Genomic DNA, 15997 nt, shown 5'->3' on the forward strand with positions numbered 1-15997 from the left:
TCGATGCTACAGCTTGTCCATTTTCCTTGCTTTGCTTTTTTTCCTCCCCTGAACTGAAGGAAAGGCTTATTCTGAACCAATGGGGTTTCAACACACTTGGAAAGATCCCAGTGGTGAATGCCTGGACCTTGACATAACAGGTGACAACGCTTCCTGTGCCAGAAAAAGTTTAACATGTAATAAGAAACAAATATCAGACTGCTGATGGAGTGGGTTTTTATTCCAGCAGTTTGTGTAAATGTCCTGCAATGACTTACACAACACCAGCACCAAGCAGTGCTAACAGCACGGCCCCAGCTGCTTGTCTGCCATTCCTCCTCCACCACCTCACCCTGTATTGTATGAGCTCTCTCTGCTATGGCAGGTTTAACATCATTGATACGGTCGAATCCTTTAAGGATTGAATCCTTTAAGGTTCAACCTAAACCTTTAAGGTATAAGGTTTAATCATAGAAAGTTAGGGTTGGAAAGGAAGTTAAGATCATCCTTTAAGGAGGCTTTAACAAACAAGACTTTGTGAACCTTGGAGTACCTAAACTTCCTTTAGGTGTTAAAATCCCAGCACCTAGGAGCAACGATACACTCAGGTCCATCTCAGCATTCCCACTGCCTGCCAGGCCACCCATCGTCTTTACCATCCCTCTGCCATCCTCCCCACATCCTATGGTTTCCTCAGGCTGGAGCCTGCAAACTGTTCCGGAACAGAGAATACATTCCCCAAGGATCAGACCTGATGCAGAGAAAAGGCATCCTCAGGTTAAAGCTGCACTGCCTGATCCAGCTGGGACAGCAGGCTCAGGAGGAGGAATGCCGTCCTGCCAGCAGCATCCCTGTGCAGAGACCCACCGAGGGCCTGGGCATTTGAAAGTCAAAACCACCACAGGGCTTCAAGAACAGGGATTGTTCTGCTTCCCTTTCACCTGGCAGCCACAGCTCAGATTGATTTCTGTTTTCATGGCTGTTTGTTCTCTTCTTGCGCTCTTTTGGGTTAGGTTTTTCTGACATGTCTGGAAAGGAGACAAGGCTGCCCCAGAACAAAGCCTCCTCGCAGAGCAAAGCCTGGCTCAACCTGATACTCCCAGAAGCAGACAAGGCAGCCCCATCCTGGCTCTCAGCACCCTGCCCTGTGGAGGCTGGGCTGGGGAAGAGCAAAGTGATACGGAAAAGACAAAAAGCATTGCCCTGCCCGTCGGTCACCAAAGGGGATGCTCTTGGGGATGCTTCACCTTTTCTCGCTGTTCCCAGGACTGGGAAACAGCTCAGCCATGGAGGTGTTCTGCCAGACCCCAGCTTTGGCAGAGATGGAGCCCACCTGAACCTTCCTGTGGCCCCAGAAGCCAAAAAACACGGCGAGGGTTCCTCACTATGCTCTGCATCCCAACACACACAGCAGAACAAGTCTGGTGGTTCCCTTCAGTCAGTGTCAGTCCAGTTTACAACAGCTCTGATCCAGCAGCTCTCATGGATGGGCTTGAAGCTGGAGTAGGTCCAGAGGAGGTCACAAGCATGATCAGGGGCTGGAGCAGCTCCCGTATGGAGAAAGGCTGAGAACACTGGAGCTGTTCAGCCTGGAGAAGCTGCATGGAGACCTGAGAGCAGCTTCTGGTGTCTGAAGGGGGCTACAAGAATGCTGGAGAGGGACTGTTCATTAGGGACTGTAGCAACAGGACAAGGGGTGATGGGTTCAAACTGAAACAGGGGAAGTTCAGGTTGGAGGTAAGGCAGAAGCTCTTCCCTGTGAGGGTGCTGAGGCGCTGGCACAGGGTGCCCAGAGAAGCTGTGGCTGCCCCATCCCTGGCAGTGTTCAAGGCCAGGTTGGACACAAGGGCTTGGAGCAGCTGCTCCAGTGGAAGGTGTCCCTGCCCGTGGCAGGGGTTGGAACTGGAGGAGCTTTAAGGTCCCTTCCAACCCAAACTGAACGTTTTTCCCTACAGTTTTAGCACCACACCTCCTGCCCTATCCCCTGAGAAGGCAGAAAGCAACCACCCCAAACCCTTTTATGCACCCCAAGATACACATATCGATAATTTTCTCTCCTCTCATCGAGAGCCAACAGCTCGAGTTTGTTGAGTGGTTTCTGGACTTCAGCAATCTCATTACAACTCCCTGGACCGCCCCCAGAAGAGGACACCTTCCCAGCCTGCTGCACTACACCCCCACCCTGCTCCAGGGTCCTCATTCTCAGCTAAGGGGAGATGAGGTTTATCTCATTCCAATCTCCAAGAACCTGCAAGCAGATGGAGACATGGTCCAAGTCACATCTACCTTCAGTCATTTTTTCCCATCCAAAAGAAAAGGAATTCTGGAATATTTTCATTAAGCTACGAATTCCCATTGCAGAGTTTTATGAATTTTCAATCCTATTCAGGCTGGATGTTGAACAAGGCACACACAGCACCCAGTATTACAGCTCAGCAAACCACAGCCAGCTTCTCGCTCCAGGAAAAGGGAACATGGGAGCAGACTCCCACTCCTCTCATTTTCATTCCGCTGCCCACAAGGATGCTCTGAGGACCATGGGAACACAAACATCTACATTTCACTACTCCCTGAGAACGGGAACCATCCCTTGGTGAATGTCATACACAAGGGCTGGGGATGCACTGACCATCCGGGTGATCAACCAGAGCACTGCTTCCCTTGCACCCCAGAATCCCAACCCGACAGCAGGATGTGGGAAGCTCCCGCACTGCCGGGATGGTTCTGCATCATTGGCTCCAGCTCCTCCTGTGAGTGGGGATATTTGGGATGGGGAACTCTGTCAGTCCCCTGGATCTGCTTTCCATGCCAAGTAACCTATGTGAACAGCCAATACATTCAGTAACAGATCTGAACAGGTCCTCTGCCCAGATCTCTAGCCTCATCCCATTACTGCTCCCAGTTATGGCAGCAAGGGGACAACAAAAGCAAAAATACAGTGGTTTTGTTCCAAAAATATCCCCTTTTGGCCAAGAAGTGCCCCTGGAAGAGGCAGCACTGCTCTTCACTCGGGTATAAAGGAGCCTGTGAGCCACCAGTGACAATGCTGTAATACAAGTTATTAATAGGAGGGACTCATCGCTCCCAGCTCCCGCACTTACACAGCTCAACTAAAGCCAAAGGATCCTGGGTTTTGCCAGGGCAAGGACCTTGCAAACTCCACACTTAGCAAAGAAAAACCACACTGACAGGTTTCTCACACTGTCCGCAACATCTCTTGAAGGTGTTTTGCCATTTAAACTGTCAGCTTGAAATCTAATCCTCATAAAAAAATGAATAAAATATTATGTGTGACATTCACCGGCTGCCAAATTCCCCTGTTGGTTTTTACAGGATTATAATCACATTCCTCTTTTAATGTTTTATTCTCTTGCTTCTGGGCCAAAGAGATGGGAGACAAAGTAAATGGGTGTCTAAGAACAGTGTGTAATGATCCAAACCAAACCTGAAAATAGAGCGAAGTGCTGCATTTGCCCTCCTTGGTGAGGGGATGCTCAGCAAGAGCTTCTTGGTGTCAAGCAACCTAGACTCACAGAGTCACAGACTGGTCCGGGTTGAAGGGACCAGTTCCAAACCCCTGCCACAGGCAGGGGCACCTGCCACTGGAGCAGCTTGCTCCAAGCCCCTCAGTCTCCTCTGTTTCAGTCTGAACCCATCACCCCTTGTTCTGTTGCTCCAGTTCCCAATGCAGAGTCTGTCTCCTCTGCTGTTCACAGACCTACAGCAGCCTGGTCTCCTCCCAAGCCCTCCTACGTGAGGTGGATCAGGCACACGGACCCGTCTCTGCTCATCCCACCATAGATGAGCCGTGTCTGTACAAGCTGCCAGCTGGGTCCCATGGCAGTTCCTGCAGGGCCTGGCTGGGGATAGTGGCACAGAACAAGGATCTTAGCATTTCTCAGTCAGGACATCAGTGCCTCTTTCCCCCAGATGCCCTGCCCGGAGCCCAGCAGTGCCCTTTCACACAGAGACAACAACAAACGTGTCTACAAATGAAAGTAAAAACTTACCCGCACAAATTAACAGCAAATTTTACAACAGGAGCACAAGAAAAACGTTGGGTTTGGTTTTTTCTGTCCACCTCCAAGGCACTTCTACTACAGGACAGTGTTCCTTTATACAGCATTCTTCTGAAAGCCCTGCTCCCCCCCAACAGCTACTGTTACAAATGGTGATAAAAGCTGTATTCAGCAGGATTTGGCAAACAGCACCCAAGCCAGTACTGCCAAAGCCTCACCACTTCATCCCCAGCTTTGATTGTCTGGAGAAAGGAAAAGATGCTTCTGCTGGGGCCATCAGGTAGGAGAAGTGTCAGCTCCTGGGGCGTGAGAACCTCACATTTCATCAGGGGGAAAAAAGACACAATTCTGGAGTAAATCTCTGCAGCCCAGTGCAGCACACTCCAGGCTGTCAAGGATCCGTGGCCCAGCAGGAGAACCCTCCCATGGATTATCGCTTGATCTGGTCCAGCTTCAGAAGCACCAGGGCAGAGCCAGTCCTCACAGACACTTGTGGGAGCAGGGCCATGGGGTTCCCATGGGGCTGGAAGCAGGGCTCTGGAGCTGGGCTGAGCAGGGACATTTGCTTGCCTGGACACACACTGTGTCAGTGATCCAGCCACACAGCTTGGACCAGAAGGCAGCAGGAGGTCTCACTCTGCTCCCCTTCATCCCCACATAAAAGCAACCAGGTTGGAAAAGACCTTTCAGCTCCCCAGTCCAACCATTCCCCAGCACTGCCAAGGCCAGCCCTAACCCATGGCACTGAGGCCTCTTCTCCGCGGTGTGTGAACACTTGCAGGGACAGTGACTGCAGTCCTGCCCTGGACAGCCTGTTCCAATGCCTGAGCACCCTTTGGGGAAGGAATTGTTCCTCAGCTCCATCTAAACCTGCCCTGGTGCAGCTTGAGGCCGTTTCCTCTTGTCTTAATGCTTGTTCCTTGCAAGAGGAATAAGCATCCCCCTGTCCTTGCCCCTGTGGTCTCTCCTCATGCCTTAGCACGTGCCAGATCTCTGCAAGAGCCTCTGCACCAGCAGAAAGCTGTCTCTGTTATCCCTCAGCATCAGCTAACACCCTGTGGAAGAGGGGCTGAGCCCACAAGTGTGTAACACCTATAGGGCACCTCTACCCACCCAACACCGAGCACAGCTCTTCTCTCCTGCTGCTTTCCTCCCATGCCAGGAACAAACCGCAGCCAAACTGGATCCAGCAGCCACAGCACAAGGGAAAAGAAGCATCTCAGCAATGAATAGATTTCAGCTGGAATCTCCCAGGAGACGGGATTAAAACGAAGGGGGGAGAAATAAATAAACGGAGGAGAAAAGAATCAAGTTGCTGGTATCAGCCTCGAACACACTGCAGTGCCTCCCAGTCTGGATATCGGGAGATAACACAGGGTGGTAGGGGGAGGGCCTCTCCATACCCTTCTGTGCCCAAGAATTCCCATTTTCCAGCTCCTCCATGTAACCACGAAGCTCTGGAGGTCTGTTTTGCTTTAACAAGCCAAGATTTCCACTGAAGCCCCTGGTTCTGAGTGCTGGGCTTTGGTCAGACACCAGGAGATTGTGATGAGCTGCCAGCAGCCAAACCCTTTCCAACCAGCTCAGCTGGGCTCTGGATTTGGGAATTCGCACCAATGCATCTGGGAGGTGTTTCCCAAAATGCAGAGTTCATCCCCACAGCTGTACAAAGCAGCAGCAGCAAGCACAGCTCTACAGTACTCTATAAATACATCGCTATGCACCACGCTCACCAGGCCCAGCTGGTTCACTCATCAGCCACAGAAAATAGAACTATTCTCTGGTTTTCAGTGCACTATTCCCAAACTGCTCCCCAGAACCTATGGAGCCACTGAGCTATAATTAGAGGTTTATTATAAAAGGTGTTTGGGATGCCTGTCAGCACAGAAGGACACTCTGTATTTAAGGTGCCCTCAACACACGCAGCAGCCACAGGCTGTTTCTTGGCTTTCATTAAAAACCAGCCACCTTGTTTACTCACCTCGAGTGACTTTTCTCCGTCTCTGCTTCTTGGCGAGTGTATTTTCAGCCCCTCGCTTGATTAATGGCATTGGAAGAAAGCAAAGGAGACGAGGCCCCCAGTGAGGTGGTTTCACAGATAGATCCTAATCCAAAGCCCATGATGCGATTACCAGCCGAAAAATGCTTTTCCCAAATGGCAACAAAACGGGATCGGGCGCAGGATGTGCACATCCACTGCTTGGTTATTGCAGCTAGTTTTTATTTTTAGCAGAATATGAAGTGTGGAGGGGAAACGAAACAATGTGACACATCTTTGAGCCCACCTCTAACATGGGGAAATATGCAAAGAGAACACCGTAGTGCCCATCATAAACCCTGCCAGTGACCAGTGAAGCCCCAGGGCTGGCCTGACTTGTTGTTCTATCCGTAATAACCTCTGAAAACATCACTGTGTGCTGAGCCTTTGAGAGGCGAGGACCCAGGAGCCCCCACCAGGGATGATGCTCTTGGGACCCAGCTCCCTCCTGGCTCTCACACCATGGGGTGCTGAAATGATGGCAATATGCGATCACCAGCTCCATGCCAGAGTGAGCATCCCCCATCGCAGGCACCTCTGATTGCCTCAATCCTGCCAATACCTCCACCGAAACACTGCTCCATCAAACACATCGAGATCTCTCACCTTTACAACGCAGCACGATATGCTCATAGCAACGCCTGCAGGGCCAAGGTTGGAGCAGCCAATTCCCTGCATTTCTACAGGCAGCAGTTTTAGGCCTCCAGGCACTGAGCTGTATCACAGCTTAGCAAATACTGCTGGAAGTAAGTTTAAACTGGAATGAAAAAGCATCTCTGAAGTGGTTCAGCACCCGGCAGCAGCATCAGCTCTGCCCTGATGCTGGAAAGGGTGAGGTGAGGTGAGCTTGAGCTCCTAAGGGTGAGGTGGCCATGGCCAGCAGATGACCCAGGCTGCTCTAGGAGGGGAAGAACACCACTGGGAGGTAGGTAAATCACCTCTGCTAATGCTGAATGTGAACACAGGTGTGTAATGACACCACTGCCAGGTACAGCTCTGCAGAGGGACTCTCCTGGTGCTGTTGGACAGGACCCCATGGAGGTACCAAGGCAGAGAGAGGATTTCTCTGACCATCCACCTCTGAGCCACAAAACAGCAGCAGAGGAAGGCAGGGCAGAAACAGTCCCGGATCCCTGTGGCAAAACAGTACCCAGCTCCTGGATGCTCTGAAATCACCCCTTCCCCCATGCTGCTTTCCACCCATCCCTTCAAAGCACAGCACAGCATTTGGGAGCTGGATGGACGCACAATAAACACAGAAACTAATTTCGCTATTAACGGCTTCCAGTGGACTTATTTGTGCATCCTGCAGCAAAGCACCACTGCAAGGGAATGTTTTATTCTCCCAGCACACTATTTACTGCCACACACCTACAGAAAATTATGGATATCTGACTTACCGTTTCTATTCCCCACCCCCCCCAACCAAGAAACAAGTGAAAAGGAGCTTCTCAGTTGCAAAATTAGCCATACTTTGTGTGTGCTGTTCAGTTTCAAGCGCATCCCTCCTCTCTGTTTTCTAATCTATGGAGAAGAGCTTCCCTGCACACACCATTTCCCACTACACTGAGCTGGAGGGAAATTGAAGAGTTCCTCCCCACCCCATCCTCTGTTTAATGGGAGCTGTGATTATTGAAATGAATTCGGGAAGCAGGCGGCATTCACCAATCAGCTCAGCAGCTCGGGATGTCTTCATTTGCTGGTTACATGCTAATTATTGTACTTGTGGGATTATTTCCCATTCACATTTGGAATTCACAATACAGTCGGGAATGGATTAAATTAGAAGAAAACAGGCCAAAACCATAAAGAAATCAATCAGTGACATTTTCAATTGAACATCTTTTGCTTCATTTTCTTCTGATTCTCACGCCTACAAGGATCTGACAAACTTGACCCCAGCAGCACAGATACACAAGGAAGCATTCCTGAGTGCTTAGGGGCAGAGCAGTGATGGCATCTCTGGAGCAGACATTTTGGGAAGACAGTGCAACCCATCCATGTTTATCCCATGTACCTCTGTTGTTTATCACAACCCCCGCTGCCTCTCACCAACCACCTCCTCCCTTTTCCATTCACTGGCATCTGTAATCAAGGAAACCCCCCCGCAGGTCTGGGAACCAAGCCCCCATTCCCAAGCCCAGGACTCTGGCAATGCCAGAACACCCCTGCTGGGACAGGAACTGGGGTTTCCCTGAGCAGGGAACAGAAGTGGCGATGGCAGATGCAGCTGTGATGGACTTGGGTGGCTTCATCCTTGCTCCATAAGAGCGAGAGGGACAGAGCAACACCAGCCCACAACACCCCAGCAAGGACTGTGCTCTCTGGCTATCAGGTCTACCCGCTGGGCACAGGTCCCCATCAGAGGTTCCTCCATGGATCTCAAACACTATTTATCACCCTCTCATGTCACCAGGGCGAGCCTGTGTGCCAGTACTGCCAAGAGCAGGGCTTTGAGCACACAAGGGACACGGTGTTCACCTTGCAGCATGGTTTATTTCATGGTTACCCTGAATGCAAGGGCTCCTTCTCCCCCACCCGCTCAGCTCTGATCATCCCCTTGAAAACTACGATTAAAATCAAGCAAACAAACAAAAAAACCCAAGCAAACCCTCTCCTGGCTGCCAGAGAGGATCAAAGGAGAGGCATGAAAGCTTTAAAGTAAGTCCCTTTGAACAGCCCAGTGTCCTGCTCCCCACCCGCTGCTGGGTACCCACAGCTGCCCCAAGGCCTCCCCAGAAGGTGACAGGAAAAGGGAATGTCCTGCGACACCAAAGGGAGCCAAAGACACCCGGAAAACAGGCAAGTGTCCCCAGAGCAGGGAATACGATTTAAAATCCCATCTAAAGGACATGCCTGATGAAGCAGTGGCATGGATGGAGCTTGGGAAGGGTAGGTCCAGGTGGGCACAGCAGGGACTATTGACAGGTTTTGCACAATTTACCCCCAGCACACAAAAGACCTCTTCCAAAGCAACTTCATTTCTAGAGCTTTTATAAGCACTCCCACAATGGCCAGGGCCAGATTCCCAAATCTCAATTTTGGAAAACAGAGTTCAGCGCTGAGAGTCAGCGTTGGGGGTGCAGCACAACACCACGACAAGCATCAACGATGCAGGGGCACAAAGCAGAAAGCAAAGGACCACAAACCTGCAGCGGTTGCCACATCACTCTTGGTCTCCATCCTTCCTGACTGTAAAGCTGCATGGAAATGCGAGACACTGGAGCAGGGAGCTCAAGCTACTGTTTAAACATCTGCTGCACTTCCCAGTGCACACAGGACCAGAGCCCAACAGGCAGGTTATGGTCTTAATGAAATATCCACACTCATCCGATTGCACCAAGTCCAAACCACATGCCTGCTTCTCCTCTGCTAGTATGGCTGATGGGGTTTGTGCCCACATTTGGGGTGTCAAATGAGCTCTGCCTCTATAAAACAGAGACACTTGTCCTAAATCTGTTCTGACATGGAAATGATTCCCAGCAAAGAAAGATCAAGCAGGATACATTTCAGAAGAGGATCTTCTGAACCAGAGCCAGAAGGCACAACACAGGTTGCAAGAGAAAAGCCACTAACACAGGAGGATGAAATGGTCCTTGTGCTGCTGGTGTCTCCAGGCAGGACCTGGAGCCACCAGGAAGGTCTCCAGCCTTTGAAGCCTGCCCTGAGCACAAGCACGAGGGACCAGCCATGTGGCTGGATCCTTAATGGAGAAGCCCAAGACCCCAGCTCATTAAACATGCTACACATCACTAAGCATGAAAGACAACTTCATTTCAAACATCCTCTTACACAAAGTACATTCCAAGTACTCCAGTGTGCTACAGCTACAATCCTTGTTACTCTTACACAGAGGAGATCTGGAGATGAAGAGCCTCAGGATCAAGGATCCAAGCCCTCAAGTCAAATTTGGGACCTCTTAAATGAAACACTTGATTTTTACCATTTTAAGAGCAGACAAGAAGTTTCAATCCCCCTTTGAGGGCAAACATACAAATATGCTTAAAAAGAAACAAAGGAGGGAAAACCGAAATGCCGACCCGCTCAAGTATTTGTGCAATACCGGCCTGACACCTTAGGGGAATAAATATTTGCCTGACCTGTTTCCAAAGGAGAAGTTGCTCTAAGTTCCATGAAACCCTCTTTATTTATCAAAGCAGGAGCAGAGCATGCGCAAGCATCGCATGCCGAGCAGGGCTCCAGGAGCAGCCAGCTCCCTTCTCATGGGAACAAACCCATCCCCTTTATACCTCTGGGATATAAAAAGTTAGCCCAAAACCACCATTAAAGGACCTGTTCAGGAGAGGAAGAGTTAAAGGTACCGACACAGAGAGCCCCTTGCCTTGCTGGAAGCCCCTTTCAGCTGAATCATCTGCCTCTTGCTTGCTGTTCAAACCTGTCCCACCCAGCTCTTCAGCAAGGATGCCCTGCCAGCCAAATGCCAGAGCTCATTCCCCACCCTGCTGCTGGCATGGCCCTCTCAAGCGTCTCTATTGAAAGAGAAAAACCCCCAGAGCTCTTCCCCTTGCCCTGAGCAGCGAGCAGGGGCGTCCCATCACCCAGACTGGATTGGCTGAGCATTACTGGGCAGGAGCACTTGGGTGGAGCGAGAATGGAAACTTTTGCAACCTTAACACCATGTATTTGATTTGGGTTTATTTTCCCCAAACAAGTGCTAAAACACATGGTGGGGACTGGTTGGAGCAGGGAGAGCAGGCTCGCCTTCAGGAGGAGGAACATTATGAAAGCCATCACTGCGACTGGACGCCCGGTTTAGAAGGCTTCTGCTCCAATATAAAACTAAAAAGGAAACTACAGGAGTAAGGAGTGGAGAGCATGCAGATAAGCAGGGACCTCAGTTAAATGTGCATGTAGGAAAAGGAGAGGGCATCCTTGCAGCATCCCTCAGCACGGGGAAGGAGAAAGCACCAAGTCTCTGAAGGCCTGAGAACATCCTGCATACAGAGATGAGCCATGGCCTGGGGACAACCCAACCTCTCCCGCCCTACTCCTGTGCCATGTGTCACCACCAGCTCCTCCAGCCCCACCACATCCAACCACAGCTCCTCCAGCCACTGCCCTTCACGCAAACTCACTCCTTTCCCATTTCAAACACTGTTATTTAGCACATTTGTCAGGCAAAAAAGAGAGCAAACAAACAAAGAAGGAGGGAAGTACAAGACACTTTTTTGTTCTCTTTTTAATTGGAACCATCACCCCTCTCCTACTCGACAAAGCAGAAAAGCCATCACAGCAGCAAGAGAGATGCTGCAGACCTTCAGCACAAACACCATCAAGCAGGATCTTCTCCAAATTAGCCTCCATGGGAGGACTACACTCATGCTACTGGGAACACATGCCCAAGTGACAAACATCGTCACCCTGGGCTCCTGTTTGATTAATGCACAGAGAGGTACCTCAGAGTGACTGAGAGTCTGCATGGGGCAAATCACGCTCCAGATGGATGCGCAGGGTGGGGGGATCTGTACCCAGCTCCTACTCTCCCAAGCCAATCCCTCCATTTCGGGCCATGCCAGCTCCCTGCAGGAACAAGAGTGGCAATAACGTATATGTATCATGAGCAAACCAAGGCCTCTGACTGGGATGAATTTCCTGCAGGGTTCGCCACTGCTCAAGATGCTGCCCCATGTCTGAAACTAGCAAGTGAGACACAGATACAATAGCTGAGGCAGCAGCTCCTCGCACTTGGTATCCCAGAGAAGGTTCCGATGGGAGCGAGCCAGGGCCATGCCCTGCCAACGATGCTGCCTCCATATCCATCCAACCACACAAACAGGGAAAAGCTTGACAAGGGATAGACACAGATCTGCATCCCGGGTTGGACCATAATCCTAAATTGTGGATAATTCCAGGAGCTACGAGACAAGCTGCTTTTATAGAGTAACACCATAGTAACCAAGGGGGATGGTAAAGTTGCATACACAAGGGCACCACAGTTTTGGAAGGGGTGAAGAGGAAGTCTAAATAGAAGGAAAACCTTCCTGTGGAGAGAGGGGACACACAGGAGAACAAGAGCCATGCTTCCATTTAAATCTCTCCCCATGGACTACTCGGACAGCAATTCCCACCTGGCCTGCCTTCTCCAGGCTTCCCTGCTCCAGGCTGCCACATTCATCCCTGCATGTCCCCAGTGAAAGCCAGCAGCCCCTATGGGGGTTTTATTGATGGAGATGTGCTCTGGGGCCTCAAACACACCCACTATGACTTTCTCACCATGGCAGGAATCGTGGGGGCTGAGCCCCCTCAGAGCCCAATGCTATGCCCCAACCCAGCTACAACACAATTAACACAAGCTACAGATTCAGCTGCATCTGAGGCAAAACACAACCAACAGCCTCCTCCTTCCCACCCCCAAAGGTGGGTCAGGATTCCAGAACTGTGTGGGCATCCCTGTGCTGCCAGTTACTGGGATTAGCCAAGAGGAAACAATGAACAGACTGGAACAGTCTGCTCCCTCTTCACAGTTACATGACTGGAGCTGTAAAATACATCAAGGTCACGGCCCCAACCTAGTTAATAGACGTGATCATTAAATCGCTGTTTTCTTCTACAGCAAATAAAATGTTTCTCATTTTCTGGGTTTGTTTGGGTTTTTTTTCCTACTCCTCATCTTTTAAAGAGAAATTAGTTTAGAATAATTCTAAATTATTCTCCACATAACGGAGCAGACTGCTGGCTCCCTGTGCGTGGAGGATCGCTCCTCAGGACTCTGTGACTCTGGGCTGGTCAGGGAGAAGAGCAGCGAGAACCTCGGCACAGGCCAGAGCCGTCTTCCTATGCCAGGAGAAGGGAAAGCCAACAGCGGTGGGGCAGAGCTGCTCCTCAGGGAGCAGAAATGGGAAAACAGCTCAGGAAGGGTTTGTGTGGGCATTTGTTCCAGGTACACAAGGAGCCCCATCACCTGTATCACCCATCACTTGCTTCTCCCTCAGAAGTTTCCCACTCCTAACCAGAATGGAAAAGGTCTCTTGGAAAAAAACCCCTCTTGGCTCCAGTTTTGAGGACACAGATGAACCACGTCCCAAACGCGGGGATGAAGTTCAGAGCCCTGGCCATGAGCTGAAGTCCCCCCCTTCTCGGAGCCGCTGTCCGTCTAACCCAGGCTGTGTCCCAGGCGCGTCCCTGCTCCCCACAACGGACCCACGTCCCCGTTACCGGCAGGTCCCGGCTCCCCGGCCCCGCGGTGCCTGGCACAGGCCCGGCTGCTACCGCAGCGGCTGGCACGGCCCGGCCAGGACTTTACCGGGGCAGCGAGGTGCGAGGTGAAACCCCGGGCCCCGGCCAGGAGAGGGGGGCATCGGAGGGAAGCCGGGACAGAGCGATCCGGGCTCCTTCCCGGATCTGGCGTCGAGCCCCAGCTCCGACACCCGTCCCCTCGGCAGCGCCGCTCCCCCACCGGGTGAGCGAAGGGGACGATGCCGCCTGCGCCCGTCCCGGTGCGTTCTGAGGCCGGGTGCGTTAAACCCGGCATTAGCACCCACAAACCCCCACCCGCGAGCACCCCGACCGCCACCGAGCCGGGTCTCCGCAGCACGCAGGGCTAGGAAAGGGAATTTTCTCGCTCCAAAGACCCAGACTAAAGGAGAACCAAGCGCAGACGGCGCCGAGGGAGCGGTCGGCGGGTGCCGGCGCTCGGGCACAGCTCAGCCAGCGGAGGGGCCGCCCGAGCTCTGCCCATTCTCTTTCAGTATAAACCAATGAACAGCGGCGGACCCGATCGCGGCGCGGGGCAGGGGACACGCGTGTCCCGACCGCCGGCGAGCGCCCGGCGCTGGGGGGTGCGGGATCGCCTCGCACCCGCCCGGGTCCGTGGTGCCGGGGCAGGTCCCGCGGGATGGGGACTGCGGCGGCTAGGCTCGGGGCACTCACCCGCGACAGGTCCCCGGCTGGCTCGGTTCGGCGGAGGCCCCGGCCCCGGGCGTGGGGCGGGCGGCGCTGCGGGGCGGGCGGGCGCCGCCGAGCCCAGGCATCGGGAGGGGGGGCGGGCGGGCGCGACACACACCGGCATCAGCCGAGACCCATCGCCGGGCGGGGAAAGGCGGGGCCTGACGTCACCCCACCGGGGGCGGGGCGGGCCGCGCGCTTGCGCGCCAGTCAGCCGGGGCGGGGCGGGAGCGCGCGCACCGGGAGCGCGGGTGCCGGGTACGCGCACCGGGCAGGGGGAGGGCGATATTGGTGCAGGGTGGGCGCGGGGAGCGTGGGGGCTGCTGGGTCCTTCGGAGCCCCAACCGGGCCGCGAGGAGGAGATTTGGTGGAGTGCGAGTGGCACAGGGTGCCCAGAGAAGCTGTGGCTGCCCCATCCCTGGCAGTGTTCAAGGCCAGGTTGGACACAGGGGCTTGGAGCAAGCTGCTCTAGTGGAAGGTGTTCCTGTCTGTGGCAGGGGTTGGAACTGGAGGAGCTTCAGTGTCTCTCCCAACACAACCCATTCCATACTGTAGCAGGTCAGGGATCAAGCAGAGACCAGCTATTTTTCAGATGAAACGTGGCTTGGCAGCATCGTCTGGCTTGAAACGAGACACCAGCATTGGACGGGAGATGAAAGATTTTCCAGCTGCCTGGCTGTGCACGTCATCCCGCTCTCCCTGCATCCAGAGCTAATGGTCAGGCTTATACATCACTGTAAATATGATGTCGCTCATCTAAACCCATTGGCTTTGCAGCACGGTCCCACCTGGGTCAGCAGCAGCAGAGACAAAAAGGCTGAAGGTCCTCAAGAGCACCCTGAGTTCAGAGACTCCATTTTCCTTCAGCCCCAGTGCTCGGGCCTGTTGGCTCTCCTGGGTTTGGAGCAGGGATGGATCTCATTGCAAACCCTGGGAATTGCAGCTCTCCAGGTTTTCTTTTAAAGAAAGCGGTGTTCACAGAGGGAATGTGGACTTCTAATGGGTCAGAAACGGGGATCCAGAGCAGCAGAGCATGTTTGTGAGCCAGGACAAATGGCTTTCAACCTGTGACTGTAATTGGGCTTGTGATGGGTGACTGAGGGTGGCATTTCCTCCTCTCCGGGCAAATGGCTTTCCCACCCGCTCCATCACATGCCAGGCCTGACCTGGCCTGTCTGGGAATAGGAAAGGAAAACAACCAGCACCACTGTATTCCTGGCTCCAGTCAGAGCATCTGGACCTGCAGGAATTGCTCCCATTCCCAAGGGAGCAGGACACTTGAGCCTTGCTCCCTGTGGTTTTCACAGGATGGGAATTTCACCCTAGGCTCTGTGTTTCTGCCTCTCCTGTTTTGCTGAATCGCCCCTTTCACAAGCCTCTGGAGCTGTGTCCTGGTCCAGGGAAGGAGATGGCAGCCACTGCCCTGCCAGCCCTCCCCAGCTCCTGCTGGGAGAAGGGGCCGTGGTAACAGAAAAGCCCTTTCACGTCCCAGCCTGTGGCCGGGATTACCTGGAGGGTCATGGCGGATGGATGGTGGTTTGGAATTCTATGCATTGGGTTCACTCTATCCCAGCCCTGGGGTCTGCAGGTTGCAAACCACTGCCTGGGTGAGACTTGCTCCAGTGGCATCATGGAGCAAAGGACAGACCTGAGCTGGCACATCCCGAGGTGGCTGGGCTCCGGGCTGCAGTGCTGGTGCCAGCCTGTGCTCCTCAGGGACCATGGCCATGCCTGGCCACCCACAAGAGCTGCTTCCCATCCAGCTCTTGGGCACACAAAGCTGCTGGAAGCAGGCTGCCTGCCTTAGCTGCCTTGTCACAGCCTTTGGGAAGTCCCCAAGGGCCTGGACCTCATGTCCCAGCCGTGCTTGGTGCTGCATGGGCACAAGGGGATCACCATACCTCCCACTGCCACCAGCCTCAGCCGTATGGCGCAGCTGAGGGCAGGGAGGCAGAGGGAGGTAACGGGGATTGCTTGGGGATGAGCTCTGGTGTTTCTGCTATCAGCCCATCAGCTGTGAGTAGCCTGCATGGCTTGGACCCTTCTCAGGGGATAA

This window comes from Melopsittacus undulatus, chromosome 10, assembly GCF_012275295.1.
Source record: "Melopsittacus undulatus isolate bMelUnd1 chromosome 10, bMelUnd1.mat.Z, whole genome shotgun sequence".
NCBI lineage: Eukaryota > Metazoa > Chordata > Aves > Psittaciformes > Psittaculidae > Melopsittacus > Melopsittacus undulatus.